Genomic DNA, 19,010 nt, shown 5'->3' with positions numbered 1-19,010 from the left:
CAATTATTTTGAAACCAAATAAGAACTGCTTATTAAGATATAATTGAAGTGGAGCCAATTGTACAAGTTCTGATCAAAACAAAATCAAAACAAAACCAGAAATTTGATTTATATTTTGTTCAACTATAATTTACCTCTTTCATATTAAGTGCACCAACACTCATTATATATCATTTTGTTCAGGAGAAACAGGGATTTAATTTCACATTAAATATTTATATATGAAACAAAATTTTATATGAATAAAATCTCTTAAAAATTGTGAGAAATTAAGAATTGTGGTTCTGCATGACATTTTAACTGTGAATATCATAATATTGATAGTTTGTACTGCAATAAAATACAGATATTTATATTTAGCAATCTCTCACGAGTACAAAAGTAACCGCCATATACAGGTTTTATGGTGTTTTGGAATCTTACAGGGTGTGTGTATGTGTGTGTGTGTATATGTATATATATATATATATATATATATATATATATATATATATATATATATATATATATATATATATATATATATATATATATATATCTTTCCCATTTTCCATGTTTGCTATTTTTTTTCAAATTTGGGATTGGCCTGTTTGCATTCTTATTACAGCAAACATTTTAGCAAACATTAAATTTAATATTGTCTTCTATTATCTATATATCATAAAGTTGTGTTACACAATTTACAATCCTGTTACTACATAATAAAATAATAACTATTATTTTCTTTGTAAATAATAACAAAGTGTAAAGAAAAATACTATTCTATAAATATTAGTATTCTTCTATATCAGAGATTTTAATCAGTCTCATGGGCTTAATGAAATATTTGAAAATGTTGGTATTTCTGGGGCTTATGCAAATGTAGTTCAAACAAGTCAATCTTAGTTCTAGAAAACATTTCCCATAACAAGGCAAGTACATCACGTCTTTGAAAATACATAGAACAGGGCAATGCTATCTATTATTGCCTATCATATTATATGGAAATCCCATTAATCAAAATACAAATTTTCAGATTACTAAAATTAGAGAACTTAAATATAAATACAAATTGAGGCACATTCACTTAGGTTTAATGTCACTACAATTTGATTTTTACTGACTAAAAAAATAAAGTCGTTATGTAGATGACCATCTCTTATTAATGCAAACATTTCAGTGAAGTTTTTATTTTAACATCTGAAATTAATATTTTGCATTATGTGTCAACTGATAAAATTTTAACCACTAAGTATTAGTAGTCCCTCTGGCTTCAAAATAACTCAACACATGTATTTTAAGAAGGTGAGCCTGTTAATGAAAAAAAATCACCTTGCATTAAATTGCCACCAGATACATTGAATACATTATATATTACAAAGATACAAATGCATGAGTTCATGTGCATGGATGTATATGTGTTTGTGTGTATGTATAAGTATATGTGTTCATGCATTTATATATATTTATTTATTTATGTGTATGTATAAAGTGTGCATTTACATGCATGTGTGTGTGTGTGTGTGTGTGTGTATATATATATATATATATATATATATATAATGTCTATGTATGTGTTAACACATTTGTATATATGTAGGTACATGTGTGTGGATGTATGTGTAGGTGTTCATGTACATATATTTGGGTATTGGTTGTATTTATATGAATATTGTATGTACTTGTGTATACTTGTACATATACACTACTTGTGTATGTGTATGTGTGTGTCTGTGTCTGTGTATGCTGGATATAGGCCTTCATGCATATCCTGTAACTCTTGGATGGGAATTCATGCATTCTTAACCCCTTAACGCCGTTAGTGTTCTATGCCGTCACGGCTTTAAAGGGCTTTAGAGCCGTTGCAGCGGCATAGAACGCCGTAACGGCTTTGAGCCCCTGGAGATCGGAGGTACTCACCTCCGCCGCGATCCTCTTCTGGAGAGCTGCCTGACAGCCCAGGCAGCCCTCCTCCAGCAAGTATGGCCCCCTATAGCTGGCTGTGGATCTGCCAGCAGGGGGGCTGTCTGAAATATCAGTCCCCCTGCTGGTAGGTAGTGTAAAAAAAAAATATTAAACATGTTCTAAAATAAATTAAATGCATTTTTATATATATATTTGTATATATATTATATATATAATATATATATATAAAAAAAATGTTCAGAGTCTGGCACTCTACCTTTAAATAGAACAGCAGAAAAAAGCCTCGGTGCTGCACAGCGTAAATGTATATCCAAAAAGAGAGGAGAGCACTCCAGAGGACTTGTTAAAGCAATTTATTCCGTGAAGACAATCGTGAAGATCTTCACGATTGTCTTCACGGAATAAATTGCTTTAACAAGTCCTCTGGAGTGCTCTCCTCTCTTTTTGGATATATATATATATATATATATATGTGTGTGTGTGTAATGTCATACGTAATGTATTTTAATATTAATATTGGTATATATATTAGTATTAAAATACACTTAGAATTCCATTACATATATAATATGTATATATATATATATTATATATATATATAATAATTATACCGTATATACTCGAGTATAAGCCAAGTTTTTCAGCACATTTTTTGTGCTGAAAAACCCCAACTCGGCTTATACTCGAGTCAATAGTCTGTATTATGGCAATTTGCATTGCCATAATACAGACTGGGGCTGTGGGGGCTGGCAGAGCTGTAACTTACCTCTCCTGCAGCTCCTGTCAGCTCCCTCCTCCGCGCCGGTCCGTTCAGCACCGCGGTCAGCTCCCAGTGTAAATCTCGCGAGAGCCGCTGCTCTCGCGAGACTTACAGTGGGAGCTGACAGAAGAGCTGACCGGACGGCGCGGAGGAGGAGGGAGCTGACAGGAGCTGCAGGAGAGGTAAGTTACAGCTCTGACAGCCCCCCTCCTCCCCCCCACTGAACTGCCAATGCCACTGGACCACCAGGGAAGGAGAGCCCCCCTCCCTGCCATGTATCAAGCAGGGAGGGGGGAGGAAACAAATATATAATAAAAATAATAATAATAATATAAAAAAATAAAATTAAAAAAATAATAAAATTGCCCACCCCCACCAAGGCTCTGCAACACACACACACTGCACTCATACGCACGCGCTGCACTCATACATTCAATTAATATATTTTTTTTAGGATCTAATTTTATTTAGAAATTTACCAGTAGCTGCTGCATTTCCCACCCTAGTCTTATACTCGAGTCAATACATTTTCCCAGTTTTTTGGGGTAAAATTAGGGGCCTCAGCTTATATTCGGGTCGGCTTATACTCGAGTATATACGGTATATGTGTATATATATATATATATATATATATATATATATATATATATATATATATATATATATATATATATATATATATATATACACACATATAATTACAATAATAAATAAATAAATAAATAAAATAATTAAATAAATAAAATATTGAAACAAAATTTAAAATAAATTATATATTTATATGTAATTTCATTCTAACTGTATTTTGTTATTAATATATATGTATATATGTATATATGTAACAAAATACACTTAGAATGATATTCTATATATATCTATCTATATATAATACAAATAACCGCAAATATATATATAGAGGTAAATACATATAATTACATAAAATATTACATTAGTATACACGTAGAATTTAAATACCTATAAATGCATATATATTAAAATTCTACGTGTATATTTAAGTAATTTTTTTTAACATAATTATGTGATTTGATTAATTAAAATTTGATTGACATGCCTGACAACACAGGGAGAAAGTGCAGAGAATTTAATTCGCAAGCACTTTATTTGACCCTGTAACTCTCCATGACACCATTAAACCTGTACATAGGGGGTACTGTTTTACTCGGGAGACTTCGCTGAACTCAAATATTAGTGTTTAAAACTGGTAAATTGTATTACAACGATGATATTTTAAGTAAAAGTGACGTTTTATGCATTTTTTTTTACAAACAAACTGCACTTTTATGGACTATATTATTGTTGTAATATCTTTTACTGTTTTAAAACACTAATATTTGTGTTTAGTGAAGTCTCCCGAGAATAACAGTACCCCCCATTTACAGGTTTTATAGTGTTTTGGAAAGTTAGAGAGTCACATATAAGGCTTGCATTTAATTTTTTGACATTGAAATTTGCCAGATTAGTTATGTTGCCTTTGAGACCGTATGGTAGCCCAGGAATAAGAATTACCCCCATGATGGCATACCATTTGCAAAAGTAGACAACCCAAGGTATTGCAAATGGGGTATGTCCAGTCATTTTTAGTAGCCACTTAGTCACAAATACTGGTTTCTGTGGGGTAGCAATGCAACCTTTTAGGGCATCATGTACACCAAAACTAATACTGGTATAGCTATAGCCCTGCACAAGTCTGTGTCAGGGTATATAACCATAAGAGAGGGCACAGAGAAGTCCTGACAGTAAAGAGCAGGAAGGGAGGGAGAAGTAACCTAAACGGTTAGTATGTTGTGTATCTGAAACAGTAATTATACACTGGTGGGTTCTCTATCTGTCAGATAAAAGAAAATCGCTAAGGTCCATATGCTAACTGAAATAGTAGATTTGGTAAGGGTTAACTGGACAGTATGTAAAGATATTAGGTCTAGAATCTTGAAGTAATAACAGTACATACCCTTGGTGCTGAAGCGGCACCTAGAGCCTAGGTTTTGACTATAAGAGTAATTACTGTAGATTATCTTGGTGCTAAAACATCCACCTAAACCCTTAAAAAAGTTCAGTTAGCAGTCATGCCTGAGTTAATAGCGAGTGAATGTCTAAACTCCATTATGATAAAGGAAACTAATGGCTTAAAGTTCTAACACATCCCTCGCTTGCCTTTGAGGGCACCTATATCTAGTCCCACTGAGATGGATGAGTAGGGAACTCTAAAGTAATGAGCATGTACGCTTAATAAAAAATAAGGTGAAATAAAAAACAAAATCGCTGTAGCGAATCTGTGTGCTATCAAAAAAGAATAGCACTAACAAGACGCCTGACGCGCGCCTTTTGCCCGACCTGGCTCATCAGAGGGGAACCAGCCGGTACAGAGATTTTTGTTAAAATATGGTAAAGTTGATTCTCATTGGTTCCAGGGCAATAAGATATCTCATTTGATGGTTTGACAAACGTCATTAACAACGTGATGCGACCCTAAATGGAAGGTCTAGAGTGATGTTATCCAGCGCCTCCTATTGGGTGGAGAATAACTAATGCCAGAGAATTAACCCCTTAAGGTGATGTAAGGAAGAGAGGAAACTATGCTAGACTAGCTTTGGTAGAAAAGGCAATATGTCAAACTTAATTTATTAAGAGAGTAAAGTAGTCGGAGTAATATTTGTTATCGTCGTTTCAGTCATTACGAATGTTTTAATAAAATACAGTTTAGTGTTTTTTTTCCCACTGTTTACGTTCACAGGTTTTCCTACAATACTTGCATTAAACAGACTTTGCTGGCCTCACATTTAGTGAATGTCACGTATACGTTAGAAATATCCAATATAAGTGGAAAACTACTGGTAATTGAATAATTTTTTCTGCATCATCTGTGCTTGTTTTCCTTTTAGTCTAAAAATTATATTTACTTTTTAAAGTAGAAAAAAAAATCTGCTTAAGGTTTCTAACTCAGTCACTAATTTATTGAATGTCCATCAAAAGATTAGGCTGCATGTCCTTGGGGCTTCAAGCATGGAAACAACAGAAGGTGTTGCATATAAATTGGGATTTTTCCTGCTTCAAACCTTTTCTGCAAATAAGTGATGTCTGTTTCCTCATTAACATGCTTATAGAAGATTTGGTTTGTTCAGTCCACGTGGCTCTGCACAATTTACTTAACTCCTCAACGAAAGAATTTCTAATAAGGTACTAGAAACTCATAAATGTGGCCTAACAGTGTAATTAGATTTGCAATCTGCAGTCTGTAGTAATATTGAGTCAAACAGCAATTTCTTTATCAAAAATACAAACTAAAGTAAACAGTTAGCCATAGAAAATGTCACCCTGGACATTATTCTGTTAACTATGATTTATAAATCAATGTTTTTGTAAACTCTTTCTTACCTATCATTGATGCTTACGGTGCAGAATGAACATATAATGCTGTGGCTTTATGGGAGTGATTTGTGCCTCTTATGGGGAATGGAGACTTTGACATCTTAGCATAATGTACATTGCATCCACTTACTGAGGCAGGCAGACAGGTTACCATGCTATCTGTGGAGTAACATACTGCTAATTTCATGTGTTTTATCTTTTATCCGTTCAGGAGTTATGGTATCCGTACACTTTACATTCGACTCCCGAACAAGGTCCACCCTGGTACCCTATTTGAACGTTCTCAACTGTAACTTAAGTGCGAAACTGCAAGGGAAGTAATTAATGAATGCTTCCCCTGGGTAGCCGCCATTTTGTATAACCGAATGCACGTGGTTGGCAAAACAGTGGTGGCCATTTTGTCATCCGAATGTGGGCAGCAGCACTGGTTGTCAAGTGCCTGGAACTCTTTTCAGCTAGGCACTCACACGAACGTTATATTGCTGCCCTTTCTATTTCCTGACCAACTATGAGAACGTCGTTAGGGGAAAGGGAACTACCGACTGGGGGGGAGCATTCATTACCCGAAATCAAAAAAATCCCTTGCATGGTTTTCGCATAGGAACCCCTGAACAAAGACCGGCTAGGGCACCTATTTCCCTGGAACTGTTTTGAGCTATTACCTGCTGTCCTGCAGGGCCGGTGCAAGGATTTTTGGGTACATAGGCGAAGATGAATTTTTCCGCCCTCCCCTCTAAAATTAACATCTTCACCTATGTGCCTCCTAACCAGCCCCTCCCTCTTCCCCGTCCCTTAGTGTTCCTCTCCCCTCCCCCCTCTTTTCCCTGTCCCTTGGTTTTTCTCTCCCCTCCCCTCTCTGTCCCTTGGTGCACCCCCCACCCTCTTAGCGGTCACACTCCCCTTTCTGGTGTGCCTCCTACCTGTCTTGTAGCGTTGCGGAGCAGACCCTCTACAGGAGCTTCAGTTTTCTGTACCTGGCTGGACTGACAGGAAGTGGTCTCTCAGTTAGCACCTCCTCTCAGTCTGGCCGGGTACAGGAAACAGAAGCTCCTGTACTGCGTTCCGCTCCGCCACGCTACACTCAGTGGTGTATACACACTAACAGCCACACACACTCAATGACAAACACACAGACGTCACTGACAGACACAGACTCACTGATCTGACACACACTCATTCATTGATAGACACACACTCAATCACAAACATACTCTCACTGATTTGACAGACACTCACAGACACAGACACATACACACACTCACACATACACAGACACACTCACACATACACAGACACACTCACACATACACAGACACACTCACACATACACAGACACACTCACACATACACACATACACAGACACACTCACACATACACACATACACAGGCACACAGGCACACAGGCACACAGGCACACACAGACGCACACGCGCGCACTGACAGGCGCGCGCGCACTGACAGACGCGCGCGCGCACTGACAGACGCGCGCGCGCGCGCACTGACAGACGCGCGCGCGCACTGACAGACGCGCGCGCGCACTGACAGACGCGCGCGCGCACACTGACAGACGCGCGCACACAAAATCACAGACAAACACACACTCACACATACACTTTCAGACACACACACACACTCAGACATACACTTTCAGACACACACACACACTCACACATACACTTTCAGACACACACACACACTCACACATACACTTTCAGACACAAACAGACACTCACACATACACTTTCAGACACACACAGACACTCACACATACACTTTCAGACACACACACACTCACACATACACTTTCAGACACACACACACTCACACATACACTTTCAGACACACACACACTCACACATACACTTTCAGACACACACAATTTAATAATAATATCCACCCAGCCTCCCTACCTGGAGAGCTGGCGTGGATCTGTCCCTGGGGTCCAGTGGGGCTTCAGTGCGGCGGGCGGCAGTGTTCTGAGAGGCGGCGAGGGAGCTCTAACCTGTCTGCTCTGCTCCCTCGCGGGCTGTCTACTGATGCCGGGAGCCGGATTATGACTGTAACGGATCGCCTGGCACCCCGACTTGGTACCTCCGTTAATGGATGCTCCTAGTGCTTCCTGAGGACTCCAAGCACTCTGGCAGACACCATAATCACCGAATCCGAGAAACCTTTAAATTCTCCCAAGCGTATGAATGCTGTAGACCATTGAATAGGAACCATACGAATAGGCTTGTACTCCTAGCAGTCAACTGGAACAGCATACAATAAATCCTTCCCCCAATAATGAGACGACACATCACTTTGAGGGTAAAACAGGAACTCTGGACTGGCTCATCCAGCCTGGCTTTTATTTCCAACTCACACATACAGGCCACACCCAGGGGGAGGCATAAAAGAACCAATGACATAGATGTTACCTCCCACACATCCCCTCCCCTTAGTGTGACACATAATCCCATTATTCATACAGTTTAAAATATACTTTTCACACAATATTTATAACTTCAAAACCATACATCACATTCACACAAAATTACATATCCACAATCAATCCATTCAGGGGAACAACATATTAAAAAATGGCATGGATCAGACCAGGGGTTCAAAAGTTACTAAAAGTATCTTTTAAAACCCCTAGCTTTCCAGGGCCTTCTCTGTGCTGGAGAAGTAATCCAATTATCTCCCAACACAGAGACAGACTCCATTAAGCACATGGGGACACAAAGACAGTAAAACACTTTAAAATACATAAATTCACCTTTTACACATAACACACAGACATTTCACCTATCCCCAGATAGCTGGGATCTGCGCGCACAAAACTACTGAATAGCGCGCAGATCCTACTCACACAGTACAATTTCCATGGAGCTAAAGTCTTTCCCATAGTCTTTCATTATGAATAGGCTCCATGGTATAGCTATCTGGGGTATCACATTCCCATAAAGTTTGGTCCATAGTCCAAAGGCAAGAGGCGGGCAATCGGCCCCCTCCAAGGACACGTGGCGAGGTCGGTTTTGCCACAATCCCAAAAAGTCCCAATATGTCCATCGATGATTTTAAAAGGGCCAGTTGCAGCAATATAAGTACAATATGCCCCAAATAACCCAGGGGCCATAGTCAGCAGGTAGGAGGCTAGCAAACAGGCTTCTCCAGGGCCCAGTGGCGAGGTTGGTTTCGCCACATTTCTCCCCTTTTCCAAACAGACTAACAGGGTACCTGACCTCTTGCCGGTCAGTGCCCTTGTTAGTCCAGCAGCCCACCCACAAGACAGAAACAGCAGTACAGCCCACCCGCAATAAATGGTTACTACACCTGGGTAAGGGAGAATCTTGTCCATGTCCAGGTGCCTTACCACGGCTGTGTGGGGGACTGGTAGGCTGCCTTGGTGGGTTGCTGAGGGGGCAGAGACCAGCGGTACTCTGTCCTGGTGCCAGCACTACCACGGGAGTAGTCTGGTTGGAGCCTGGTTGCTGGAGACGGACTGTCTCCTCTTTAGCTGCACAGCTCTGCTGCTGGAGACCGACTGTCTCCCCTTTGGATACATAGCTCCGCTGTTGGAGGGGGAGACCGACTGTCTCCCCTTTGGCTAAGCAGCCTTGTTGCTGGGGGACAGGACTGACTGTCCTTACCCCCTGTGCTGTAGGTGCAGAGACCACAGTCCCATCTGCACAGTTGTGGGGCTTACAGTCTCCCCCTGGTACATTAAGCTGCCGCTGGGGAGAGGTGGTAACCAGCTCCTCTCCCATTAGAACACTCTGCCGCTGGGGAGTGGTGGTAACAATCTCCTCTCCCATGCATACTTTCAGTCTTTGTGGAGGGAGACCGACTGTCTCTCCTCCCAATGCAGTGTCCTGCTGCTGGGGAAAGGAGACTGGGCTCTCTATTCCCTGCTGGACACTCTGCCGCTGGGGAAAGGAGACTGGGCTCCCAATTCCCAACAAATCACACTGCCGCTGGGGAGGGAGGACGGCCCCTTCAGCTCCCTGTAACTTGGGCACAGAGACCACGGTCCCATCTGCGCTGGTGTGGGGCTTACTGTCTCCCCTTGGTGCGCTAAGCTGCCGCTGGGGAGAGGGGGTAACAAACTCCTCTCCCTTACACACTTTCAGCCGCTGGGGAGCAGGGCTGACCCTCTGTACTCCCTGTAGGCAGGGCGCAGAGACCACGGTCCCATCTGCGCTGGTGAGGGGCTTACTGTCTCCCCTTGGTGAGCTGCGCTGCCGCTGGGGAGAGGGAATAACAAACTCCTCTCCCTTACACACCTTCAGCTGCTGGGGAGAGGGGATAACAGGCTCCTCTCCCTGCACCGTAGACTGCCGCTGGGGAGCAAGAACGGCACCTTCAGCTCCCTGTAACGCACACTGCCGCTGGGGATCTGGGCCGACTGCCCAGCATCCCTGTAGGGCCGGTAGAGAGACCGCAGTCCCATCTCCACCTGCCATCTGTGGGTCTTCCCAGGACCAATCCGTGAGGCCCCTCAACATTTGTGAGTAAGGGCCACCTGCTTCCCCACCTGGCAACTCTGGCTGCCGCTGGGGATCTGGGCCGACTGCCCAGCATCCCTGTAGGGCCGGTAGAGAGACCGCAGTCCCATCTCCACCTGCCATCTGTGGGTCTTCCCAGGACCAATCCGTGAGGCCCCTCAACATTTGTGAGTAAGGGCCACCTGCTTCCCCACCTGGCAACTCTGGCTGCTGCTGGGGATCTGGGCCGGCTGCCCAGCATCCCGGTGGGCCCGGTGGAGAGACCTTGGTCCCATCTCTACCTGCCTGTTGTGGTTCCTCACAGGACCAGTCTATGAGGACCCCCACTTCAGGTTCCTCCCGCCGCCTCAGGGAAAGACGGCTAACCTCCTCGGATGCAGCCTCTACTCGGCTGCTGTAACGCTCCTGCTGCTGAGCATACTTCCTCTCTTTTGCCAACCGGAATTCTCGGTCCAGCCTTGTGTTTCGCTCAGCCATGACCTGGTTCCAGATCACCCGGCGTGTCTCCATGGGTATATCATCCCCATACTCGGCCACTCGCTGCCTCACCTCGGCCAGCCAATCATCTCCAGAGCCAGAACCTTCCATACTTGTCTGCTCCCAGGGGCGCTGCACGACTGCTAGCGTTGCCCTCAATTTGTAATCCAAACGAACTGTGTCTCCGAGCTGCTTTACCTCGCACTAGGACGCCATCCCACCGCTTGCCACCAATGTAACGGATCGCCTGGCACCCCGACTTGGTACCTCCGTTAATGGATGCTCCTAGTGCTTCCTGAGGACTCCAAGCACTCTGGCAGACACCATAATCACCGAATCCGAGAAACCTTTAAATTCTCCCAAGCGTATGAATGCTGTAGACCAGGGGTAGGCAACCTTTTAGCAGCACTGTGCCGATATAGGATTGTGATGTCCCGTAGAGTGCCGATCCTATTTTTTTTAAATTGAGGTGTGTATGCTGCCATATTCTGCTTGTGTTATTTTGACTGTAATTGCTTTGTATCGTTGTATTTGTGCGTATATGAGCTATTATATTGTATATGTTCGTTAGTAGTTTATGGTATCGTGTATGATACCTATGAATGTGGGCTGTGTATGAGGGCTGCTTGTGGAATTGTGTGTGGATGGATATGTCACATTGTGTGTTTGGTAGTCTGTGGGGGCTGTTTGGGGTATTGCATGTGAGAGGCTGCATGTGGGGTTGTGTGCATGCATGTGGATTGTTAGTGGTGTTGCGTTTATGGGCGTTGTGTGTGTGTGTGTGGGCTGTTCATATTATTTGTATGAGGGGAGGGTTATTCTGCATTTCTGTGTATATCTAGCAGTGTGGGTGGGTTCCCTGGGTTCCAGTGGGGACCAGGCTGGCCAGGTACAGGTTAAGGACAGGAGCTGGGATAGCTGTCGATGGCTGCTCTACTACAGTGTGGATTCCAATTCACAAGTGCTGGTAGGAAGTGATCTGAGATCACTTCCTCTATGTGCTGCAATGCATAAATTGAGGATTGTCCTTCACCACCTCTTCCTATTAGCAGATATCTGAAGTTTTACTGGGACTCCTGATAGGCCAGAGTGCGTTTGGCTCTAGCAGCCTTGAGTGCCGTGCAAAGACACCTCGAGTGCCGTGCATGGCACTAGTGCCGTAGGTTGCCTACCCCTGCTGTAGACCATTGAATAGGAACCATACGAATAGGCTTGTACTCCTAGCAGTCAACTGGAACAGCATACAATAAATCCTTCCCCCAATAATGAGACGACACATCACTTTGAGGGTAAAACAGGAACTCTGGACTGGCTCATCCAGCCTGGCTTTTATTTCCAACTCACACATACAGGCCACACCCAGGGGGAGGCATAAAAGAACCAATGACATAGATGTTACCTCCCACACATCCCCTCCCCTTAGTGTGACACATAATCCCATTATTCATACAGTTTAAAATATACTTTTCACACAATATTTATAACTTCAAAACCATACATCACATTCACACAAAATTACATATCCACAATCAATCCATTCAGGGGAACAACATATTAAAAAATGGCATGGATCAGACCAGGGGTTCAAAAGTTACTAAAAGTATCTTTTAAAACCCCTAGCTTTCCAGGGCCTTCTCTGTGCTGGAGAAGTAATCCAATTATCTCCCAACACAGAGACAGACTCCATTAAGCACATGGGGACACAAAGACAGTAAAACACTTTAAAATACATAAATTCACCTTTTACACATAACACACAGACATTTCACCTATCCCCAGATAGCTGGGATCTGCGCGCACAAAACTACTGAATAGCGCGCAGATCCTACTCACACAGTACAATTGCCATGGAGCTAAAGTCTTTCCCATAGTCTTTCATTATGAATAGGCTCCATGGTATAGCTATCTGGGGTATCACATTCCCATAAAGTTTGGTCCATAGTCCAAAGGCAAGAGGCGGGCAATCGGCCCCCTCCAAGGACACGTGGCGAGGTCGGTTTCGCCACAATCCCAAAAAGTCCCAATATGTCCATCGATGATTTTAAAAGGGCCAGTTGCAGCAATATAAGTACAATATGCCCCAAATAACCCAGGGGCCATAGTCAGCAGGTAGGAGGCTAGCAAACAGGCTTCTCCAGGGCCCAGTGGCGAGGTTGGTTTCGCCACAATGACGTCATAATCCGGCTCCCACAGCATCAGCACACGGCGCGCGAGGGAGCAGAGCAGACAGGTTAGAGCTCCCTCGCCGCCTCTCATTAGAACACTGCCGCCCGCTGGGGGTCCAGAAGGTTACCTGGCAGGAGGGAGCGCTTCCCTCCTGCCGGTCACCGAAATCTTGCGCCCCCAGAGCCGGTGCGCCCTAAGGCGGACGCCTGTGCCGCCTTCTGGATGCGCCGGCCCTGCTGTCCTGCCGGTCAAAGCTTTACCCCGGTGACAATCCAATTCTACCAAAACGATACTTGGCCAAGTATCATTCAGATCCATTTGGTAGAATTTGATTGTCACTCAGATCAGAGCTATCCATGCATATAACTTTCGTAGGGTTCCTGTAGGGTACTGTATAATTTGTATAGGTTTTTCTGTACCTGAAAGATAATTGAATTAAATTTTTTCTCACGCAATTATCTCTCAGGCACAAAGCGGTGGGATGGTACCTCCCAGCCGAAAGGAACCAGCTGAACAAACCGCTGAACAAAGAGCCAAACAGATTGATGGACTACGCGGCTTTGAAGTGAACAACCTCTTAAGGAGTTGCTGGAAGCACGAAGGCAAGTAGCCAGCAACAGATCCAAGGCAGCCTTAATTATAGCCCTCAAAAGTTCGGGTTCATACCGAACATTACGTTTTTTGGACGCCGGACCCGAACACGGACATATCACTGTTCGGGTTGGAGTTTGGAGATCGGTGATTTAATGACGCGTTTTGAAAGGCTGCAGGGCAGCCAATCAACAAGTGTTTGACCCGTGTGCCCTTAGAAGCCATCACAGCCATACCTACTAATGGCATGGCTGTGATTGGCCAGTGCAGCAAGTGACCCAGCCTCTATAGAAGCTGGTCACTTAGCATTAGTAAATTATGCCCCTACTTGCTATACCGCGAGTAGGAGCGTGTCTATTAAACAGTGATAAAATAAAAAAAATTCCTGAGCCCCCACCCGCGAAGCACGAGTGGGTGCTTTTAAACTAAAGGGGGGGCCTATTGCCCCCCCGGCCCCCACCGCCCACTATAACGACTAGAAAAACATCGGCCCACCCAAAGCTTTTTCTAGTCAGGTATCTCAAAAGATCTGAGACAATATTGTCAGTCTTTTGATGTCTGCCAGATGGTAGGGAAGAGAGGGGAATGACACAGGGCCAAGCTCCATCCCTTCCCAGTCATTGAAGGCCCATTCGGCAGAGTAGCTGTTGATATCATAGGACCCCTGGCTAAGCCTTGTCCCTCTGGGAAGAAATACACTCTGACTATTGTGGACTACACTACCAGGTACCCCAAGGAATTGGCTCTGAATAATATTCAAACCGAGACTGTAGCGAGTCTTTTACCACATGGATTTCCCAAATGGGTTGCCGAAATGACCCACCAATTGTGGAGGGTATGCTGCATTAAGTTCCCCCTATCAAGCCCAGACTAATGGCCTGCTTTAACGTGCAAGCGTTATAATGGCACATTAAGGCAGATACTTTGTACGTTTGCAATGACTAGCACAAGAATAGGGAAAGATTCCTGCCGCAACTCCTGTTCGCTTATCGGGAGGTGCCACAAGAATCTACAGGCTTCTCTACATTTGAGTTATTATTAGAGCGGGGTGTAAGAGAACCCTGTAACCTAGTGAGAGAACACTGGGAGGGAGAGGTAGATCAGGAGAGAATCCCGATCATTCCATATGTGCTGGAGCTTCGAGACCGACTGGAGGAACTCACTCAGTTAGTGCGTGATAACCTCAGAGGGGCCCAGGAGCGCCAGCACACATGGTATGATGGAGGAGCCAGGAACCGTAGCTTTCAATTTGGACAAAAGTTTCTGGTTTTGAAACCCATCTGACATGACAGGCAACAGACGGCTTGGCAAGGCAGTAGTAGAACAGGGCAGTAGAACAGAAAAGTAACACTACCTAATGTTAATGTTCCATGCTCTGGGGAAGGAGTCCAATGCATGTTACATGTTAACATGCTGAAGCCCTACCCTGAGCGGACAGAGATTACCAGATTCACTTCACTCACCACCCATAGAGTAGAGACTCTGGACCAACAACCTCTATGGCAAATTCCGTATAAAATCCCAGAGGCGGTTCAGGAAAATGAGGCAGAAGATCCAAGAGATGCTTCGATTGGGGGTAATAGAACCATCTAAGAGTCCTTGGGCTCCCTGGTGATCCTAGTTCCAAAACGCGATGGAACCACCAGGATTTGCATAGACTATAGGAGGCTCAATGACAAAACAGACTCAGATGCGTACCCCATGACTCATATAGAAGAACTTTTGGATAGGATGGATACTATCGAGTTATGTAAGGGGTACTGGCAAATCCCTTTAGCAGCAGATGCTATCCCTAAGTCGGTATTCGTCACTCCGTTTGGCCTATATCAATTCAAAGTAATGCCATTCGGAATGAAGAATGCCCCAGCCAACTTCAAAAGAATGGTGGATAGGCTTTTAGATGGTCTCTAGGATTATGCTTGCGCCTACCCGGATGACATCACCATATTCAGCGACACTTGGGAGGATCATCTGGTACATGTAGGAGAGGTGCTAGACAAGATTAGAGAGGCAGGGATAGCACTGAAGCCCAGCAAGTTCCACATAGTCATGGCAGAGGTGCAGTACCTGGGATACCGTGCCCCCGCAAAGTAAACTGGACCCCAGAGTGCGAGCAAGCTTTTCAGGAACTTAAGAGAGCCCTTGTAAAAGCACCTGTTCTGGCCACTCCTAATCCAAATAAATGTTTTCTTATCCACACAGATGCCTCCATGTTTGGATTGGGAGCAGTGCTGTGCCAGGTCGGGGATGATGTCAGAGAACACCCAGTAGCTTACCTCAGCAGAAAGCTATTGCCCAAGGAGGTGAGCTGGCGGTCATGTGGGCCCTTTAAAAACTGCAGCCATACATCTATGGCCAATAATTCACCTTACTCATAGATCACAACCCAATGGTATGGCTTAACCAGGTTGCTGGAGATAACGGCAGGCTTTTACGTTGGAGCCTGGCATTACAGCCATAAGACTTTACCATTTATTATCGGCCTGGGAAGCAAAATGGGAATGCCGACGTGTTATCATGACAAACAGAACTGGAGAAGTGATCTGTGAGTACTCCCCCGGACATCCCCAAGCTGATACGAGAGGATCAGACTGTGTACGCCGGCTTGTCTTTAAGGGGGAGCTGAGTGGCAGAACATACCGCTAATTTTGTATGTTTTATCTTTTATCCGTTCAGGAGTTATTGTATCTGAACACTCTACATTCGACTACCGAACAAGGACCTCGGTAAACCTGGTAAAGGTTTTGCCAACCAACTATGTGCACAGCGTTCGGGAGATGGGTACTACTCACTGGGGTTAGCATTTGTTCCCTGAAATCAAGAGAATCCCTTGCATGGTTTTCACACAGGAACCCCTGAACAGAGACCGGCCGGAGCACCTATTTCCTTGGAACTGTTTTGGGCTATCAAAACCCCGCTGGCAGTCCAATTCTACCAAACAGATTGATACTTTGCCAGGTTATACACTCAGATCAGAGCTATCCAGACATATAACTTTTGTGGGGTTCCTAGTTATGATGGGGGTACATTTGGGGTACTGTTTATTTTGTATAGGTTTTTCTGTACCTGAAAGATAGTTGACTTATAGTTTTTATCACACAATTATCTCTCAGGCTCAAATGAACCTTGGAAGGAATACCCTTAAATGTTGTGTTGGAGACCCCATGTTAGGGGTCTGTGCATAAAAGCTGTATGTGGCCTGAATAAAATCAGTTGACTTCCAGAGCTATGTTTCATCTGCTTACTGAACATGCTTGCATGTTTAATGGTTCCAGTCTGGCTGAGAGGAGGAATTAGTGCAGGTAACTAGTCTAGTTACCCGTGGTCCGCTACACTATCTAATTAGGTTAGTATCTTAGGAGACGAACCTAATCAGACTTACTCACCAGAAAAAAACAGCCTGGTCACACTCACTCATCCATGTATAGTGTGTATGTGTGTGTATAGGAGTGTAGTGTTTGTTTTGGGTCTTTATTAAATTAATAAAAAAAAATGTAAATACCTCGTTTTTACTCCCTTGTTGATACCTTTTAGGGAGAGGACATGCTGGGAAAAAGACCTACACAGAGAAGGTAGTAGCAGGATCTATTCCTATGCCCACTAAGCAATTAATCGTCCCCCACAAACACAGACAGGAGTTACTGCACATTGCGCACGATATACCATTATCCGGGCACTTAGGGGTCAGCAGAACTAAACACCAGCTGACTCAGAACTTCTTCTGGCTATCTCCAAGGATATTAGACAATATTGTCAAACCTGCGATACCTGCGAGAGAGTAGGGAAGAGGGGAAACCACTATAATGCAAAACTCCGTTCCCTGCCCATAATTGAGGAACCCTTTAGTAGAGTAGCTGTGGACAAAATATGACCCTTAGCGAAACCCAGTCCCTCCGGCAAGAAGTACATTTTGACCATAGTAGATTAAGCCACTAGATATCCCGAGGCGGTGGCACTGACCAATGTTCATGCAGAGACTATAGTGGATGCCCTTATGCAAATCTTCTCCCGCATGGGGTTTCCCCAGGAGATTATTTCGGATAGGGGAACTCAATTTACTGCGGAGGTCACCCACCAACTCTGGAAGGTATGTGGGGTAAAGCCCATTCTAAACTCAGCTTACCACCCCCAGTCCAACGGGCTCTGTGAACGGAACACTTAAACAAATGATCCGTACGTTCATAGACACCCAGAAGGACTGGGAATGGTTTTTACCCCACTTGCTTTTTGCCTATAGGGAGGTCCCCCAAGAGTCCACTGCGTTCTCGCCCTTCAAATTATTATTCGGGAGGAGAGTGAGAGGTCCCTTGGATCTCATTAGGGAACACTGGGAGGGAAGAGTAACATCTAACGGTACCCCTATTGTCCCATACGAGCCAGAGTTTAGGGAGTGCCTGGAGGCTTTGACTCAGACAGTGAGTACCAACCTCGAGGTGGCCCAGCTACGACAGTGCAGATGGTATGATAGGAGGGCCAGGGACTTCAGCTTTCAGATAGGGCAGAAGGTGTTAATAGATCTTTGTAAGGGGAACTGGCAAATTCCTCTAGCCGGGGACGCCATTCCTAAGTCAGCGTTTGTCACCCCATTTGGCCTGTACCAGTTCAAGGTAAAGCCATTCGGGATGAAAAACGCCCGGCTACCTTTCAGAGGATGGTGGATCGGCTATTGGATGGGTTCCAGGAGTATGCTTGCGCCTATCTAGACGATATAGTGATTTTCAGCCACTCCTGGACCGACCATTTGACCCACATAGGAGCCGTCCTAGACCGGATCAGGGAGGCAGGGATAACCCTTAAGCCCAGTAAATGCCACATTGGAATGTCAGAGGTCCAGTACCTAGGACACCGGGTAGGGGGCGGCCAACAAAAACCTGAACCGGCCAAGATAGAGGCTGTAGCCAAATGGCCAACCCCACGCACTAAGACCCAAGTGCTAGCTTTTCTGGGTACCGCAGGATACTACCGAAAATTTTTACCCGATTACAGCACTCTGGCCAAACCACTCACCGACCTAACCCACAAAAACCTTCCTTAAGTAGTAGTCTGGGCCCCAGAGTGTAAACAGGCACAGTTGAAAATTGAAAGTTAAATATCAGAAAAGCTGCAACACCAGACTTAAATTGAAAGGCAGATTTTATGCCACAAAAGTGGACACAGCCCACCAAATGTGCTTCATATTAAGGGTTAATAAGTATGTAGGGGTTTATAAAAATGCCACTCTCTGTCTTATTAG

Source organism: Pelobates fuscus, chromosome 6 (genome assembly GCF_036172605.1).
Source record: "Pelobates fuscus isolate aPelFus1 chromosome 6, aPelFus1.pri, whole genome shotgun sequence".
Lineage (NCBI taxonomy): Eukaryota > Metazoa > Chordata > Amphibia > Anura > Pelobatidae > Pelobates > Pelobates fuscus.
The sequence above is the reverse complement of the archived record's forward strand: the minus strand, read 5'-3'. Positions refer to the sequence as shown.